General features: G+C 40.4%; 1 protein-coding gene across 1 annotated transcript in view; it reads left to right on the forward strand.

The window, feature by feature from the left end:
- The first annotated feature begins 7,504 nt into the window (after positions 1 to 7,504).
- Positions 7,505 to 16,123, forward strand: part of LOC112560567 — a 24,684-nt gene continuing 16,065 nt past the window's right edge. Inside the window, exon 1 of the mRNA XM_025232490.1 lies at positions 7,505 to 8,015. The gene's annotated coding sequence lies outside the window, so the exon portion shown is untranslated. The remainder of the gene's footprint in view (positions 8,016 to 16,123) is intronic.

A 16,123-nucleotide genomic window follows, 5' to 3' on the forward strand; every position in this document is an offset into this window, starting at 1 on the left:
GCTGTCATCACCTGGGTGGAAGCTGCAGCTTGATTGGACGAAGTTGTCAGGTGCTGTTAATGGAGAGATTTGATTGGTCGAAGATATGAGGGGAAAAAAAATTAGGCTGGTGCATTTTACCATGACGACGACACACGCCAGCGGTACACAGCATCCCTTCACCCACCCATCCTTCGCAAGGCCTTCCATGGAAGGCAGAACAACGAGATTTATCGACAGACGACAGACGAGTGACGCCAGGCATGGCGCGAGTGACTCAGACGGTCGCGTGCATCGTCAAGGTGGAGACTACAAGGTCATGTTGTCCACGTCGTTGACGTCGTCGTGGCCGAGAGTTTTGATAAAGTTCATAGCTATCAATCCTACCCCTTTCCCTACCTTATGTGATTTGTTCTTTACATTTTGTCAGAGGGAACATGAAATATTGATATAATAGTCAAATATTGATGGTGAAACAGGTGTTCAGGCTAAATAAGAATTTTACGAGTATACAGTTGATTAAATCTTTCTAGGTTACCCACTGTTAGTTTTCCAATACCGAGCATTCCTTTTAATGTTCACACAAAACACACACACAAGCTCGAGCGCGCGAGGTGTTAAAAAGGAAGAAGAAAAGACTGGGATTTGAAGTTAGATTGGAATTGTTTTGAAAAGACCATTCTATCGTCACATTTCAGGGAGTAGGATGGGAGGCAGATAAAGCAGTACAGTTAATTACATGTTTCTTTACCACGAAATCAAAGAGAGAAATTGAGAAATAGACACAGAGAGACAGAAGATTCGGAGGACAGACACGCTGTGTGGCTGGAGTGTGATATTATCCGTTGTGTACAATATTTGCCGGCCAAAACAAAATGAAACAGAGGGGTGGGTTGTGGTTTAGAAACTCTTTTTGTCAACTGTCCAATTCTCAGACTCAACCAGTTTCTCCCGGTAGCGTAGTGGTTAAAACACTTGCTTGTAGTGAGAGGCCCTCGGTTCGGATCCTGTCTAGGGAAATGTGTATATGTGACACTTGTTTGCAGTGCTGGCACTCCGAGATTTTCTCTCCAGTTTCCTACCACCTACCCCATCATAAAGCGAAATCATCCCTAAATTCACAAACCAACCAACAACCACCCGACAGCCAGTCCATCGATCAAACAGACTCAATCTCATTTACTATGCTGCAGTCCTAGTCAGCCCTGGTATCTGACGAGCCCTCAGGTAGCACCGAGGCCAGTTTTACTTTGCTGCATGTCCCCGCAACCACCGCGCGACCTGTCGTGCTGCAGCTCTGTGGCACCTTGCTGCACTCTTTCCTCTATTTACTCGCTGCCACGTCAGCACTCCAACTTACCCCACCCTTCTCTCTCTCCGCTCGCCGTCCCCAGGCTCTCTCCGTCTCCAGCAGTCAGGATGAGATGGAGATGAGCGACGTGTCACTGCCTGTGCGCGCCAGATATTGCTGGGAAAGCCATTCAAGCACACTTTACTGCCTCACGATGCCCACGGATGATTTTCAGGGATTTTTTTGATTTTCTGGCGGAGATGATCGAATTATGTGAAGATTTTGTGACATTTTTTCACTGTACTTGATGGGCTGTAGTCACAGACAGAAAAATTAAGAAACACAGGTGAGGTGGAAGAGAAAAATGCGCAATAAGGGCGAGAACACACCCACACCCATGCAAGCCGGCAGAATCGTGATCCAAATGCTTCCTCTTAGCCATTAAAAAAATATTTTTCTCAGACAATTTTCACTACTCTTGTCGCTCGATCTGTCATGCCACTGTCATAAGCTGAACGATGTCAGTCACATACAGTTGTCACACAGCGCAATATGGCGACTCTGCAACAGCTGCAGGCATAATTTCACTTTCTTTTTGTCGCGACAATACTTTCCTTGTCGATATTTTGTTATTACAACAGACCTGAAGACCCCTCTGGTTCGTTAGTCAGCTTCGTTGCAGATGCATGACCTTTCACATTCACGACTTCTGTGTTGATAAACTCATCCTGGCGCGAGCCATCCATCAGAAATATAAAATGTTAAATAATTAGTTCACCCACACAAGTACTTGATTATGTCCAGGTATTCTTTATTACTATTAATTGAGAGATAATAATAAATGGAAATCTGAATTGATATTAGTACCAATGAAATCTTTTTTCACCACTTAATTTGTGCCGACGGTTGTCACAACTAACTGTAATGTTGTAATGTTGTAATGCTGTAATGTTCCCTTTGAGCGCACAAACCTCGCTTACGGCCTTACGCATACATTTTTCAACATTTCATTTGCTTAGCTTATCGATGCATAATGTACTATTAGTTTAGCCATTTGCTTCGTGTTTGGCGACATTTTAAGCCTACTGTACTCGCATGTCGGTGAGAAAGAGCACCAAACAGTGCAACATCATCATCGTCGTCGTCGTCGTCGTCGTCGTCGTCGTCGTCGTCGTCGTCGGGCGTTTGTTTTCTACGTCCGTTAATCAACAGACGCACATCTTCGTGCACAAGTGCAAGGGTGAGGATGCGGAGGAGCCAGGTGGACTGGCTGCGAGCTTAGTTACGGAGGCGTGGATGCCAGGCTCATCGACCAGTCAGCGTCACGCTCGTCGTCCGTTCGAGCGGCTCGTCGTGTGTACACACCCATTACACGAGCCCCAAGTCAGGTACTCGGTGGGTGGCGCCCTCTACCTGTCACCTTGATCAGAATCGTGAGTTCGCATTATTTGTAGACGGCGCAGCTATATAGTGGTCTCACGCTCAACATCAATAGGACGGTCGGTACAGGAACTGTTACACCTGGCTAGGTGCCCCCTGAGGCTAGACCAGACGCCATGTCGATTCTGGCACAGCTGCCAACATACATGCACATACATACGCCTATACTGATTAAATACATATATATCTAAAGCATTTCCTCGCTTAACAATTAACGAAGTCAATGCATTTTGCCACAGAGTGTACAACGCAGAGATATAAATGAGAGACTTCAGATATGACAGTCTCGTGGAGTGAGTGAATGGTCAATGAATACCAGAGTTCACTCCACAGTAAGATTTCAAATTTTAGTTGAGATCTGCAAACTAAAAATCCGTGTGATATATCATCCGATGACTTTATAAAAAACCTTCAGCGGACATTTTACTCTGAGCCGAAATACGTTCACATGGAAATAATATTTTTAGTCTACTTTAGAAACTATACAAACAGCCACCACATCCACAGTAAACGAATTTAAGTTTCAAAGCAGTACGGTCCACGCATTCAGCATGACTCAGCAAGCTGAATAAGCGTGAACATTATTAAAGGTCAAAAGGAAGTGAACCCACCGAGGATGCATCACGTCGAAACATCTAGATGTAGACAAAGCACCTACAAAAACGAAGTCCAGAGAAATACCATAATTGCACCCCGGGCTTCGAAGCAAAGGTAAATTGCTGCAGATCGAAGGTCTGGGACACATTAATTTTTAGAAATGTTTTTCAAAGGAGCATGCAATGTTTCGTCGTTGTTGTCGTTGTTGTTGTTTTGCTTGTTTCCTTTAGATCAGGATTTATTTTTATTAAAATAGTTTTAAACGGCAGAAGTTTCAGACGAAAAGCATAGAAACTTAATCTCCATATTTCTCGCACAGTACATATCCATAGGTGCAAATCACATTTCCTCCCCACACTACGCAATCTATGGGAGAGCAATCTCGTAAGACTATAACAGCCTTTTGGAAGGGTTATTTCCCTTAGCATCGTTGTCGTCTATCCTCTTTTTTTTTAAAAATATGACTTAATCGTGGTAATGTAATATTTATCTGACTCTGGTTTCGGTCTCCTTCCCTTCCCCTAAAGCGCACATGCGGGGAAGTACTGTGGTATTGTGTACGGTGGTGGTGGTGGTGGTGGTGGGATGGTGGTGGTTTCTGAGTTTTCCCCCTTTTCCCCCAGTTCACAGATACCCAAACACATAGTAAACATCGATCGAGTTTCTTTTGCTGTTTTGTTGCCGGCGAGAAAGAAAAGGATCATGCTCATAAAACTAATTTGTTTCGTCACTGTCAGACAATGTGAAAGATAGAGTCCCATAGCCGAGTGACCATAAGTGGTTCATCGTGTTTAGCGGCGGCATGTAGAACCTGAAGCCCTGCTTTTCCTCCGGCGAATGTGCAAGACTCTAAAATGCAAAAAAACCTCCCATCAACAAACACGATTCATCTGGCTTTGATCTAGGCTAACCTCCTTAATTGACAACCATTGTTCCAACAGCAATAATTTGTGCTAGCTTTAAGAGAAAAAGTTAAAACCTTCTTTTATCATATCACTCTATGCATTCACATCATCTATCATTTTCTTTTTTCTTTTTTTTTTCGTCAACTATCAATCAAATCACAAGTTAATGGACTTGATTAATATTATGTACGACTTCTCGTCACCATAGAGAAGGTACAAGACGAAAGTTCTTTCCTCTCGGTGAGCTAATGATGGTCAAGGAGATTGAGAGAAGAGCAGATATCCAGTAAATTATTCTCGTGTTCCGCGGGTGCTGAGCTAGAAATAGTCCCATTGCTCACAGCAAGCTGTGGTTTTACGATCTGCATCTGCAGGAATCTTCGACCGGTGGAATTGGCCACCGGAAGTAGTGCGTACGTTTGGTGAATAACGTAGGCCTTGACGGAAGTTGCTCGTGGTGACAGAAACAGCAATTCGTAGCAAATGCACAGTTTTCACTCCTGCACCCACACTAACCAACATCCCACCAGAAGGCATTGAGAACACGTAGGCACGCAAATCATTTGTATCTGACGCATTTTCTTCCACTGGAAAATGCTCCTGAACATGCGTACCCATGCACAAACAGGAGAATGCATTATCTTTCAATGACAAACGCGTGTGCAAAAATATCATTATGTATTCACAGACCTGAACTGAAACTCACCAACAGACTTTAGCTGGCATTAGTTTTTTTTAGTTGTTTCAAAACTGATGAGGTTAGTGTTCATACTCCATGCTGGTTAAATGCACTGAGTGGTAAGATGGCATGGTGGTTTCAGCAAATTCTGTGACTACCCACAGGAAAGTAGTTTTTAGATTAATGCTTCACGAAGCTAATATTTCCACCAGACACGATGTGTCTTTCCCATCTTGTGATAATGAATTAAATGTCATTGAAACTTTCATCGTCGTTTCGCTGATTTTTAACTTATGAGTCTAGCTTTGGAAACGCCCTGAGCTCTGACGTGTGGAAAGTTTACCATAGTTGTTTACAGCAATGAACTTTACAGTACTCCTTCTCCTCGCTTGAATTCTCTGTCAACCTGAGAAGGCAAAATTAATCAGTATCACGCCCAGATATCAGGATATGAAGTAATCATGTCGTCATGCATCGAACCTTCCATCAGTTATTTTTCCTTCCAGCACACAGGTAATCGCTCCAGAATGCCAAGAGGTCATAACTTTTTAATAAGTTTTTACGTACTTACTTGCATGAGTGGTTGCACGGGGAAGGGAGGATGGTTGAGAGGTAAAAATCCGCTCTGCAGGGCTGAAGTGCCGTCTGTGTGTTTGCAGACGATGGTAGTCATTCTCTGATCACAAAACAAGGTTTTTGAGAGGTCATCTGGTGTGCGCCATTCTTCATTTCCGTTGACGCTGTTTCTTGGATAAATAAATTACGACTTTCCTTACAAAGGACTGGGTGGGGTAACTAACATTTTCTCCTTGTTTTAGATGACCCAAGACTTTTTCTTGTTACTTAAGATTAGGTTTTCTCTTCATTTCAAATCTCTCTCTCTCTCCATCTCATAAACTTTGCCTCTTTTCTCCTTTTTTTCTGCTGACGAGGTAAGTGTTAGTTTGCCGCCTTGTTCCCGAAGGCTCAAGCTTCCCTCTTCGACTCTCACGAGGTAAACTTGTCTCCTGGAGTCTTGTAATGTCTCAACCTTACTGTCGTCAACGAATTATTAGCAACGAATTTCCCCGTTCTATTCACGTGCTTATTCTACAGAGTCTCACTCTCTAGTCTAACCCACTCTAACCAAATACAAAAGAGTATCTTTAACAGAAGTAAGTAAAAAGGGAAAAGGCAGACTGCTGAATTCATCTGCGTGTTTCTAGTCAGTTGTCAGACATTGCTGCCTTCATTTCCAGTCAGGTGAGGCGAGAAACCTTTGTGACTTTTACGGAGGAGACTCTGCGGGTGGCGATGATAAAAATGGCGAACAACAGTTTCAACATACACAAAAATTCGTTCGTTTATTTGTTTATTTGGGGTTTTTTTTTTCGTTTCTTTATTTATTTTCATCTCATTGTTTTCTGTTTTAGCTTCGTTTCATTCGCGGATCAGATAGAAAGAAGAAGCTAACGAAAGTTTTTTTTTTTTTGCTGTCAACTCATTTTAAAAGCTGTGTATTGAATATTTAAGTCAGCCCTCTTCCAGTGACATTTTTGGAATGGATCCAGATGACAATGCCAGGTCTGGGGAAGTCAAGAGCGCCATTGATTTCTCTGCAGGTTGACCAGGTAGAGCGGCTAGCCTTATTAGCACCACCTGAGCATGTGTCTGCAACTTGCTAGCTCAGAGTAAGGCGCGCACTTATCTATCTACTTATCTACTACTCTCTTGTCTGGCACCCAAGAAGCTAGACAAGACGACACAAGATTGTGTCGGTTTATTTTAAGGACCATGTAGAAACAACGAGAGGACAATAAACATAAAAAAAAATAAAAATATGACATATGAATGACATATGAATTTAAAACACACACGCACACACCTTTGATGGCAAGTCTTATTTCTTTTATTAATTCAATTCTGCTTATTTTAAATATTCTAAAACCTTCTAATCAATTCCGAACGAAAGATTAATGCCAACGCACCACTGACAATCATTCACGCTTTTGATTTTTGAGATTGCAGAAGTTGTTCATTTAAAAATATTTCCTTCCGATAACCAGTGTTCATGGTCTGGAACTATCAGACTAAAGGATATTGAAAGGCATTGATCATTCAGGCCAGGAACCTCGTGAAAAAACATGAAGGTATTAACAAAACATTTAGCAAGGATCGTATATAGAAATAAAAACAGAGATTTAGTGAACAAAGCTACAACCGTTAAGAACTTAGCTTTGTAACGATCAAGACTTATATTTTCTGGTCACGATACACTAAGCCTGTGTAAAGCCAGTTTTACAAGCCAACATAACTAGATTATGTGATTACAAATAATAAGAACACGTGGCAGGTGTCCTAGACCGTTAAAAAGTGATGAAACTAACTAATGGTCAGGTGAAGTTAGTTTTGCAGCCTGACACTAGTCTTGTAGTTTTACATTTGTCTTAGGTATATGTCAGTAACCGTTTCTGGAGTATGTAAAATTATCACGACCAGGTTACCTTTTTGTATCTACTTTGAACCACTTATGTGTTAATTCTTCTGTAGCACTAATCATAGTGTCATGGTAAAATCGCCACATCCACACTAACCACTAACACGTGGACGGCAAAGCTCGGCCAAAGAGCTCAGTAATCGTTGCAGTCCTTCGCAAAACATTTGCTTAGCACAAAAGGCAAACACCCTCCGAGAAGTCCCGAACCTCAGAATGTCTGTTGGTACAGAGGGACCATTCTTCTCGCGGTCTGTCTCGAGTTCTCCAATATCCTCGCAGCTTCTCGCGAGAGGAAGCCAGCGAGTGGCGCAGCGTGACGTGCGCAGGCAACGATCCAGCTGCCCAGTCGTCAGTCAGTCCGTCAGGTTCACGGGTATGAACGGCGAAGCGTCCACCCGGCACGCCAGCGTCCACCCGAAGAGAAAGGAGCCGTGTGTACCCGCCAGCTTGTCTTTGGCGGCCTCGCTCGTCGAGTGCAGGCCTCTTCCCTCCCTGTACGGTCTGTTCGTCTGCGATTTGCCGGAGGATCTGCGTTTGCAGAAGTTACTGAGTCTTGTCTCTCTTGTTGTTTGTGTTACGGTCCGCGATAACAACGGTCTCTGCCTTTTACTGTTCGTGGTTGACGGTCTTTGAAAGAAGTGCCAAAAGGTAGGTGTCCGGAAATAAATGATAAATAAACTCTAGGGTGGTTTGAAATGAACTGTGTAGGGCGCTCATAGCCTTGTAACAGTATCATGCTTTAGAAAGAATTTTCACTCGGAACGTTTTACTAAATTTATTGTGAACAGCAGATATAAACCGTTTATAGTATCCCCCTCCAGTTGCAGAAATGGCACAGTACCATGGTAGACTGATGAATTTTTTTTAACAATGAATTTCTTTTTCTGGAGCTATATACTTTGCAGAATGTACTAGATTATCAAGGCAGCTTTCAAATAATCCCGTCTCATTCTATCTATACATCTACATACACATGTAACATTTTATACAAGCATTCAGATACAATCACACACATGCTATCACACACATACAATCACATGTCATTTGTATTTTTCTCTGAACATGTAAACAACTATAAAATTTAAGATTTTTCAAATCTTTATTTTTTAATCAACATGTTTTGCCTTCTTTTGATGCCAGAGTTGTCCGTCTAGTCTCAACATTGACTGTTATAATGTAATTTTTCTGTTAGCTTAATGACAGAAGAATCTTTTTTTTTTCACAAAAAAGTTCAATTACACGAAGTTGACCCTAATCACCGTTCCGGGCTTCTACTAATAAGCTTGATGTTTGTAAGTTAGGACTCAATTTGTGGTGGCAGGTCACATACATATTTATACTTGTTTTTGTACATGTATCCGGGTGTGTGTTCGTCTTATGTATTTTCATTCGTTAATGTTTATGTTTGTATTTATTTTGTATTTATTTTTGTATGTATTTTTGTGCGTGCTTCTTTGCTGATACATACAAATGTCTAAAAGCTCAAAACCTTTACTTTCCTCCATGTCCTCGATAAGAAGATATATTTACCAGAAGACATTGTGTCCACCTTGACCAGTCTTGTTTTCGTGAAACGTTTGGAAAGGCAACTAATCAGAGGGACATGTCCATGCGGTCTGTTGGCCTATCTCTGACCGATTGCCTGTCCATTGCGACACACCGAGTGTCTGGTATTTCGGACAGTTTGGTGTCTGCTGCTTTATTTTTGTTGCCCGTTGCTAGCTGGCCGTCCGGTCGGTCTTGTTCTTAGATGATGATGATGATGATGATAACGACGACGACGATGATGATGATGATGATGATGAGGAGGAGGATGAATACAAAATGTATGTACTTAGTGTATAGCATATACTCCAACTCCTAAGGAGCTTGCTCCTAACGCTTAAGAACAAGAACGAGACATGGGCAGCACACGAGGGACAGAAGAACAAGAAAAACAACATATTAACGACAGAAGGATAAACAACAATACTGATGTCAAATAAAAAAAAACGTAAAGAGGATCCAAATAACAAGAACTGAGAGTATCGTGATTTCAGGAGGACGAGCAGGGAAGTAGCAATAAGCGAAAAATGGCGGAAGGTGTGAAAAAGGACTAGAGTTGAGGGATATTGGTGCTAAGAGTAATGCTTCATGAAGAGGTGAAAGAAAAATCATAGTCGCAGGATTCATTATGTGAACGAATTTACTTAACCGGCTACAATATTTTTCAACAGTTTTGGTAAGTACAATAGAAGGTTGACAGTTTTCTCTTTTGAATACAATAAAAAAAAATGGCTTTGACACCAGATCTCCCTCTGCTCTTACTTATTAAAAAGATTATTTTTACGGATATTTAATGAACGTAAAAGATTTAAAGATTAGTAAATGTAAGTTTAATTTACTCTTTGGATTCCTTTATCATAAGTAACGAGTGAGAACGAGCTGCGCTTTAGCTGGCATGTCAACACTTTCTTAAAACTTTCCTATGACTAGATTGTATGTTGCTTATCCTTAGTATAACAGAATAAACTAATTTCCCTTTTTGAAGTCTCTTCAAGAGCTTCGGCACTACATTTTTAGCGTCTGACCGACAGTGTCAAATAAGATTTTTGTCGGAATGATTTTTGGAAGTTCACCGCGATCAGGTCAGGAAGACTGAACGATTGTAGGATTTATAGAAGTATTGTGAACTGCTTGAGTGTCAACTGAGTTATAAGACAGGTTACAAGTTTTCAATCGCTTTTAGGTAACGGGGAAAAAAAGTCGTCGATGTGGAGTTACATGCTAGAGACCTTAATTTTCTCAGGGCCAGTTTTTTGTGAGGCTGATTACCATCTTGTAGATGACCTTAATGGCTGGCGAGAGTTCGCCGATGCTACATGTTTTTGCTGCCCTACGACTGGTTCACAAATAATGCAAGGAAGGTAGCCAGTTAACGAACAAACGAACGAACAATTCCCATTCACTTTTCTTTCGCTACCCTACCTTTCTCAACGGTCTGGTACCCATTCCCGACAAGTGGATCGACTGGAGGAAGTCCGCTGGTCTGACAAGTTCGGACACCAAAGCTCTGACCATTTGGCTCTCTGCTTCCCCTTAACCCCCATTCATACAGTTAATTTATTTTAATTACAAACGCTTACCGTAACTTCGATATATTCAATGTTTTGTCATCATTGTGTGGGCCCTCGTTCCATGTGTCTCTTTTATATATTTTTGTATATTTTAATTAGTTTTAAATATACTTCACCTTTACCTCATATAACATTCATTGCTTTTTGTTTGTTTTCTGTAGAAGCAACTAAGATTTACATTATCTATACATAGCAGCTTCCAGTTTGTACTTGTTTAACGCGAAGATTCTTTAAAGAACAGTTAGAACTACACCACGAGTACACAAAAACAAATTGATACCATCCCAACTTACCGCTCAAGTAAAAATAATGTTTAAATGATTAAATTGGTAGATTCAGTTTTCCAGAGAAAAACTCACATGGTTTAAGGTTTTCTGCTGTAATCACCCTTGAAGATTTAATTGTTATTAAATCATCCTATTAATTTCCAGTCAGCGGTGTAGCAACAGTTAAAAGGAACTTAAATACTATTTTTGGATTACTTTCACGTGTAACTTTTTCTTGAAAACAGTAACAAAAATCCTTGCCATTTTTCCAGGTATTACTTGCTCACGACCACCACAGTAGGTAGTCATGCGGACGATGGGTATTGATGAAGTCTGTCGTCTTTTCGAGATCGGTGTTGTCAGCTTATTTATCATCATTCGTCTTGTTAGGTCCATCGCCCTTTGTAATTTAAACATTCGTCTTTCTACAGTCGAATCTGTGGTGTTCATTCATCGGCTATGCTGAGCGGCGGTTCCTTCTGGAGGATTCTGGGACTCCAACGCAGTCATCTGGTCGGCCTTACCTGGTGCAGGTGAGAGACATAGGTGTGACATAGGCTGTGGGTGGTGAAGCCGACTCGATTTTTGTTACCAACATTAATGTGAAATTCCTGCATCTTTTAAAATACTGTCTACGCTGTATTATTCTCTAACCCTTCCCATATTCTAGTTTTTGCTAATTTGAAGTCAGATTTTTATTAACGTGAGCTTGAATTATAAAATGCGTTTTCTAAGCTTTCATTTGAGCATAGCGATGGGTCTTTTTATGTTGTTGTTTAAATACAAATAGCTCAAAATAACAATCATCAGATCATCTCATTTAAAATATTTTCTATCTGTCTATTCTTTCTTTGTATCTACGTGTTGCTTGTGTGTTAAGTTTAGAAGCACATCCTCCTAGATGATTTCACAAAATACAGAATCGAATACATGTATATGAGAATTAGGATGAGGTCAGACTGACCCGTGTTTGCCTACAGCATTTTCACACGAACATGTATTTCTTCGTCAAAGACCAGCAGGACATAAATAGTCAGCGCGAATTCTGTGTGGCGACTACAAAGCGTTCGATTAACACTCTCTCTTACATTTTCTGTACTTTGCCGCTTTTGTTGGCTTGTGGGGACAGACACCTTGTCTCCCTGTTATTTCCTTTCCCGCAGACGTCAGTGGCCATTTGATGAACGTAGATGAAAAGATGTCCTGCTAGAAGTGTTTTTATTGCTGCAGCATTTTCTCTCCAGTCTTTTTTCAAGCCCATCACTTTCGGTTATTGGTGGAAAGGAGAATGTAACCGTTGTGTTTCGATTGTCTGTCTTTGCGCTGTCTGACAAGAGGCTTGCATGGTGCGTACCGGAAGCAAGTCTGAGGTGTTCGAGTGATGCCTGACACTCAAATGTTGGGATTTCAAGCCCAATAACAGAAAACAACAAGCTTACACTCTCTGGCTGAAACACGTCTGCCGTTCATGGAGCCATGTTGTCCAATCAGTTTATCTGTCAGATGAAACAACTTTCCGGATTCAGAAAACACCTAGGCAGTAGTACATCCTGTTTGCTTTTGGCTTCGTTTGTTTTTGTTTTGGGGGGTATTAATTGATACGTAAGCTTTTTCTTGGTTTTTTTTTTAGTTTGTCTTTTATTTTCTTATTTGTTTGTTATTTGTTTTCGCGGTAGTTGTTTTATTTGTTTTGTTTTATCAGGGGAACGAAATGTTGCCAAAGAAAGCAAATAATCAGAGTCTGTCACGCCAATCCCAATCCTAAGCACTGAAGAAAGGAAATGTCTGATTTAGTTTTAGCATATCTTGTGGACTAAACTTTATGTAGAACAGATCGCTGTAACGGACATATGACCGTCAAGAAAAAGTGCCTTACATGGCACAGACGGTTCATAGTCCTATAATGTTGTGGATGTTTAATGTTTCTAAATGCAAAAAGATTCATGTACTTTTCTATAAAACTGTGCTTGTCTTCACGTCACCACACCGTCTACAACGCCGAGTGTATATATGGCATATACGGTGCAAGGGAGCTGTCTCTCCCCAGTCTTTTGTGTCTGAAAATCAAGCTCACCTGGCAGGAGGTTGTGCTGCGCCCCCCTCCAACACGCATGCGCTGCATACACTGTAACGAATAGACAGTTTTAAAAGATCGCCTCCGAAAGAGAATCTTTATCTAACAAAAATATATGATCCGGCTACAGAGTTGAAAACTATATAAGTATATAAGCCCATAGGTCTTAATAACGAATTATCTCTTAATAACCAACATTAAATATTCTGTCAATAGAACATCAACCAAGCTATTCCGTTGATGGTATGGCGTGTTTTCCTGTATACATGTACCAAAGAAAACTAGTCAGTGGTGGTCAAATTACAAGCAGAAAAATGTGTCCTGCTAGTGTCATTACGTGAAAATATTATATTCTTCCGTAACATTATTTCATGCTTATAACAGCAGGATAAATTTGTTTTAATTTATCTTGATGACCGTCGTCTTTGGGTCTTGTGTGTTGACTGTGAGACAAGGATGTCAGATATGAGAACTAGTGATAATATTGGGATGAAGACTAAGCATGTTTCTTTTTACCGTCTGTTCTTTATCGCACATTAGAAACTTCTCTTTCTTTCGTGTACTTTTTCTCTTAAAACTCTTTTTTCCTTTTCTACACCTTTCTTGCCACTTCCCTTTCATCTTACTGGTGACCTTCGACCCTTTTCTCTGAGTTCTTTATCTTCTAGCAAAGTCTTGTGTATTGCTTTCAAACTTCAGTTTACATATTCACTGCTCTGTCATTCGTGTCCCCCATCACTGAGTTTTTTGTTTGCACATGCTCTTGTGCAACCGAGGTGTGAGGAAGAAAGGAAAATGCGATGAAAAGAAGACTTGATGAGAATGAAATCCTTGATAAGGACTCACTTTGAAATGCAACTTCACCGCCTTTGTCATTGTATCTGACAGCCTCTCCTGGAGTTGAGATCAACGCTCTCTTTTCACAGTGCTGCTGGCAGCCAGACTTTGGTTGCTCAGAATGTTTTCCATCCTCTCCACATTTCAACTGTTCCCGAGGCCATGATAGACTGCAGACAAATAAATCGCAATCTTCTCACAGTCTCCGGAAAAATTAAAGACACGTGTACCAAAACGAGTAGTATATAGGAGAATAATATGTTTTTCATCATATGACAAGTCAGTCCTGTACAAACCTAATATACAAATTTCTTTGTTTATAAATATTTGAAATGGAAATGAAGTGAATGTATATATTTAAAATCAAATCAGTTGTTTAGATGTGAAAAGCTGCTTAAAATGAACGCTCTATGTATCATATAGCATGTCACATAACACTAATTTTTTCCTGAGAACCAAATGATAATTAAGAATTAAGAGACTGAGAAATGCGGAAAGCTTTTGAAGCAAACAAACAAACAAACCGAGTATTAGCGTGGTCCTAAAGCGTGAAACTGAGCTGGTAAATCAATGAAGCGAGTGATAAGTATGATAGTTTCAGGTGAGTAGTAAGCATGAAATCATGCACATCGTCGCTATCATTAACCTCTGATGCGATATTGTTTATTATCGTTTGCTTTTCACAATTTTTATTTTGTATATTGTATTGCTTTACGATTCAGCGCTAACATAAATCCACTCTTTACTGCTTGCGAACGAAAAATTTGCTTGTAGATGCAGAAGTTGGGGGCTGATATGGACTGTTTATTTAGTGTGTTCCGATACATACTTTCTTGTGAATACCAATTTGTATTTATGGAGTAATTGGGATACAAAAGTTTGAGTTTATAGATCTATAGGTTCGTGTAAACAAAATTTTGGTTTTGGAGTTGGAAATCACAATTAGGTTTGTGGGCTCGAGAAGACTCCTATTGCAAAGTTGTCATTTTATAACCTGGGAGACATAAGGTTGAAAAAATTCTTTTTTTTATTATTGATCATGTGATATTTCACTCAGGAGAGGATTGGAGAAGTAGTCAACTCATCTATGAGGGCAATATTCGTGTTCTCTGTGTGTTTTGTTGTGACTTGAATCGGGAAAGAGTCTGTAACCTTATTCGTGCAGCGACTTTCATGTGTTGGCGGGAAAGAAAACCTCTATAAAAGAGATGCGATCGCGTCAACAAGGGGGCAGATTCTTACTAGGTTGTATCGCTGCAAACGACTGTTTTGCAATCGAGAATGTTTCCAACTCGCTGAGGATTAAATAGCTTTGAAAGCAGTTTATTCGCATTCTGTAATCTCTTCAGCAGGGAAAGATTAATTTGCTCCTTTAGGAGGGAACAAGAGTCATGAAGAGAAAGGGATCTGAATGTTCGCTCTGCTAACCTAGATATCAGCCGTCTCGACGGCGAATTGGGCTTACAATTGCATGTATGATGTCTATCAGAAATTGTTCAGCCGTTCCATGTTTGTTTCTTCCCAACTAATGCGAATACAGTAACGGTAGAAAATGCAGACTGACTATTTCGTAGATGTTTGCGTTACTAAGAATAACATAGTGGAGAAGTAGTACTGTTGAAGGAAATTAGAGTGAGACAAACAGAAATTTACTGAGGTAAGTGATACCGTCGTTGCACAGGTGTTGTGAAGGAGCAGTTGGCAATGTAGCAGTGTCTGTAGTGTGATGCGGGAAAAACAAACAGGGGTAGGGGAATAGGTTTGAGATCTGAAACAAGGCTTTGATATTTCCACGTATTATTGCGACTTATAACTTGTCGACGTAAAAGTTATCCTGCTATAAGGGTGGTTAAGACTGTATATTTATACCTCCTAACCTAGTTATTAATAGTCTTTCACAACGTGTACAGATTCCCAAGCTTGCTGTGGTGGTTGTCCGTCGCGTGTCACTACAATAGTCACTATTTCGTGATGTAGATGAAATAACATGCGCAGAAACCAGGTTGGTATCAGGGAAATCGGTGAAGATTTCAGCAGCGATTGTATAACTAATAATAATGCACTATGTGAAGGTCTAATGGTCTGTGAAGTTTGTTCAATGTGTTGCTCGTATATATACTAGGACAATTATGGAATGTTGGATTCAGAGATTTGGCAACGCCGGAGGTGTGTCTCTCTAAATCAAGCTTTTTCATGATATAATGTAAATAAAAAAGGAAATTTCTAGAGCAGATCTAGTGAGAGAAAATAAGCTCAAGTAAAGAACTATGTATATTTATTATTCATAAGTCAGACCATATCAGCTTTGCTTTTTAATGTTGCTGTTTTAATTATGGCGTATGCATCCTTTCCTGTTTTTATCATTGTATTTAGTTGGTTTTTTTTTGACGAATACCAGAGTTGGCCTCGTGCAACATCTCGTGCTACAGAGTGCACGCAACACAGAAATTCAGATTCTTACAC

Source organism: Pomacea canaliculata, linkage group LG3, assembly GCF_003073045.1.
Source record: "Pomacea canaliculata isolate SZHN2017 linkage group LG3, ASM307304v1, whole genome shotgun sequence".
In the NCBI taxonomy this organism is placed as follows: Eukaryota; Metazoa; Mollusca; class Gastropoda; order Architaenioglossa; family Ampullariidae; genus Pomacea; species Pomacea canaliculata.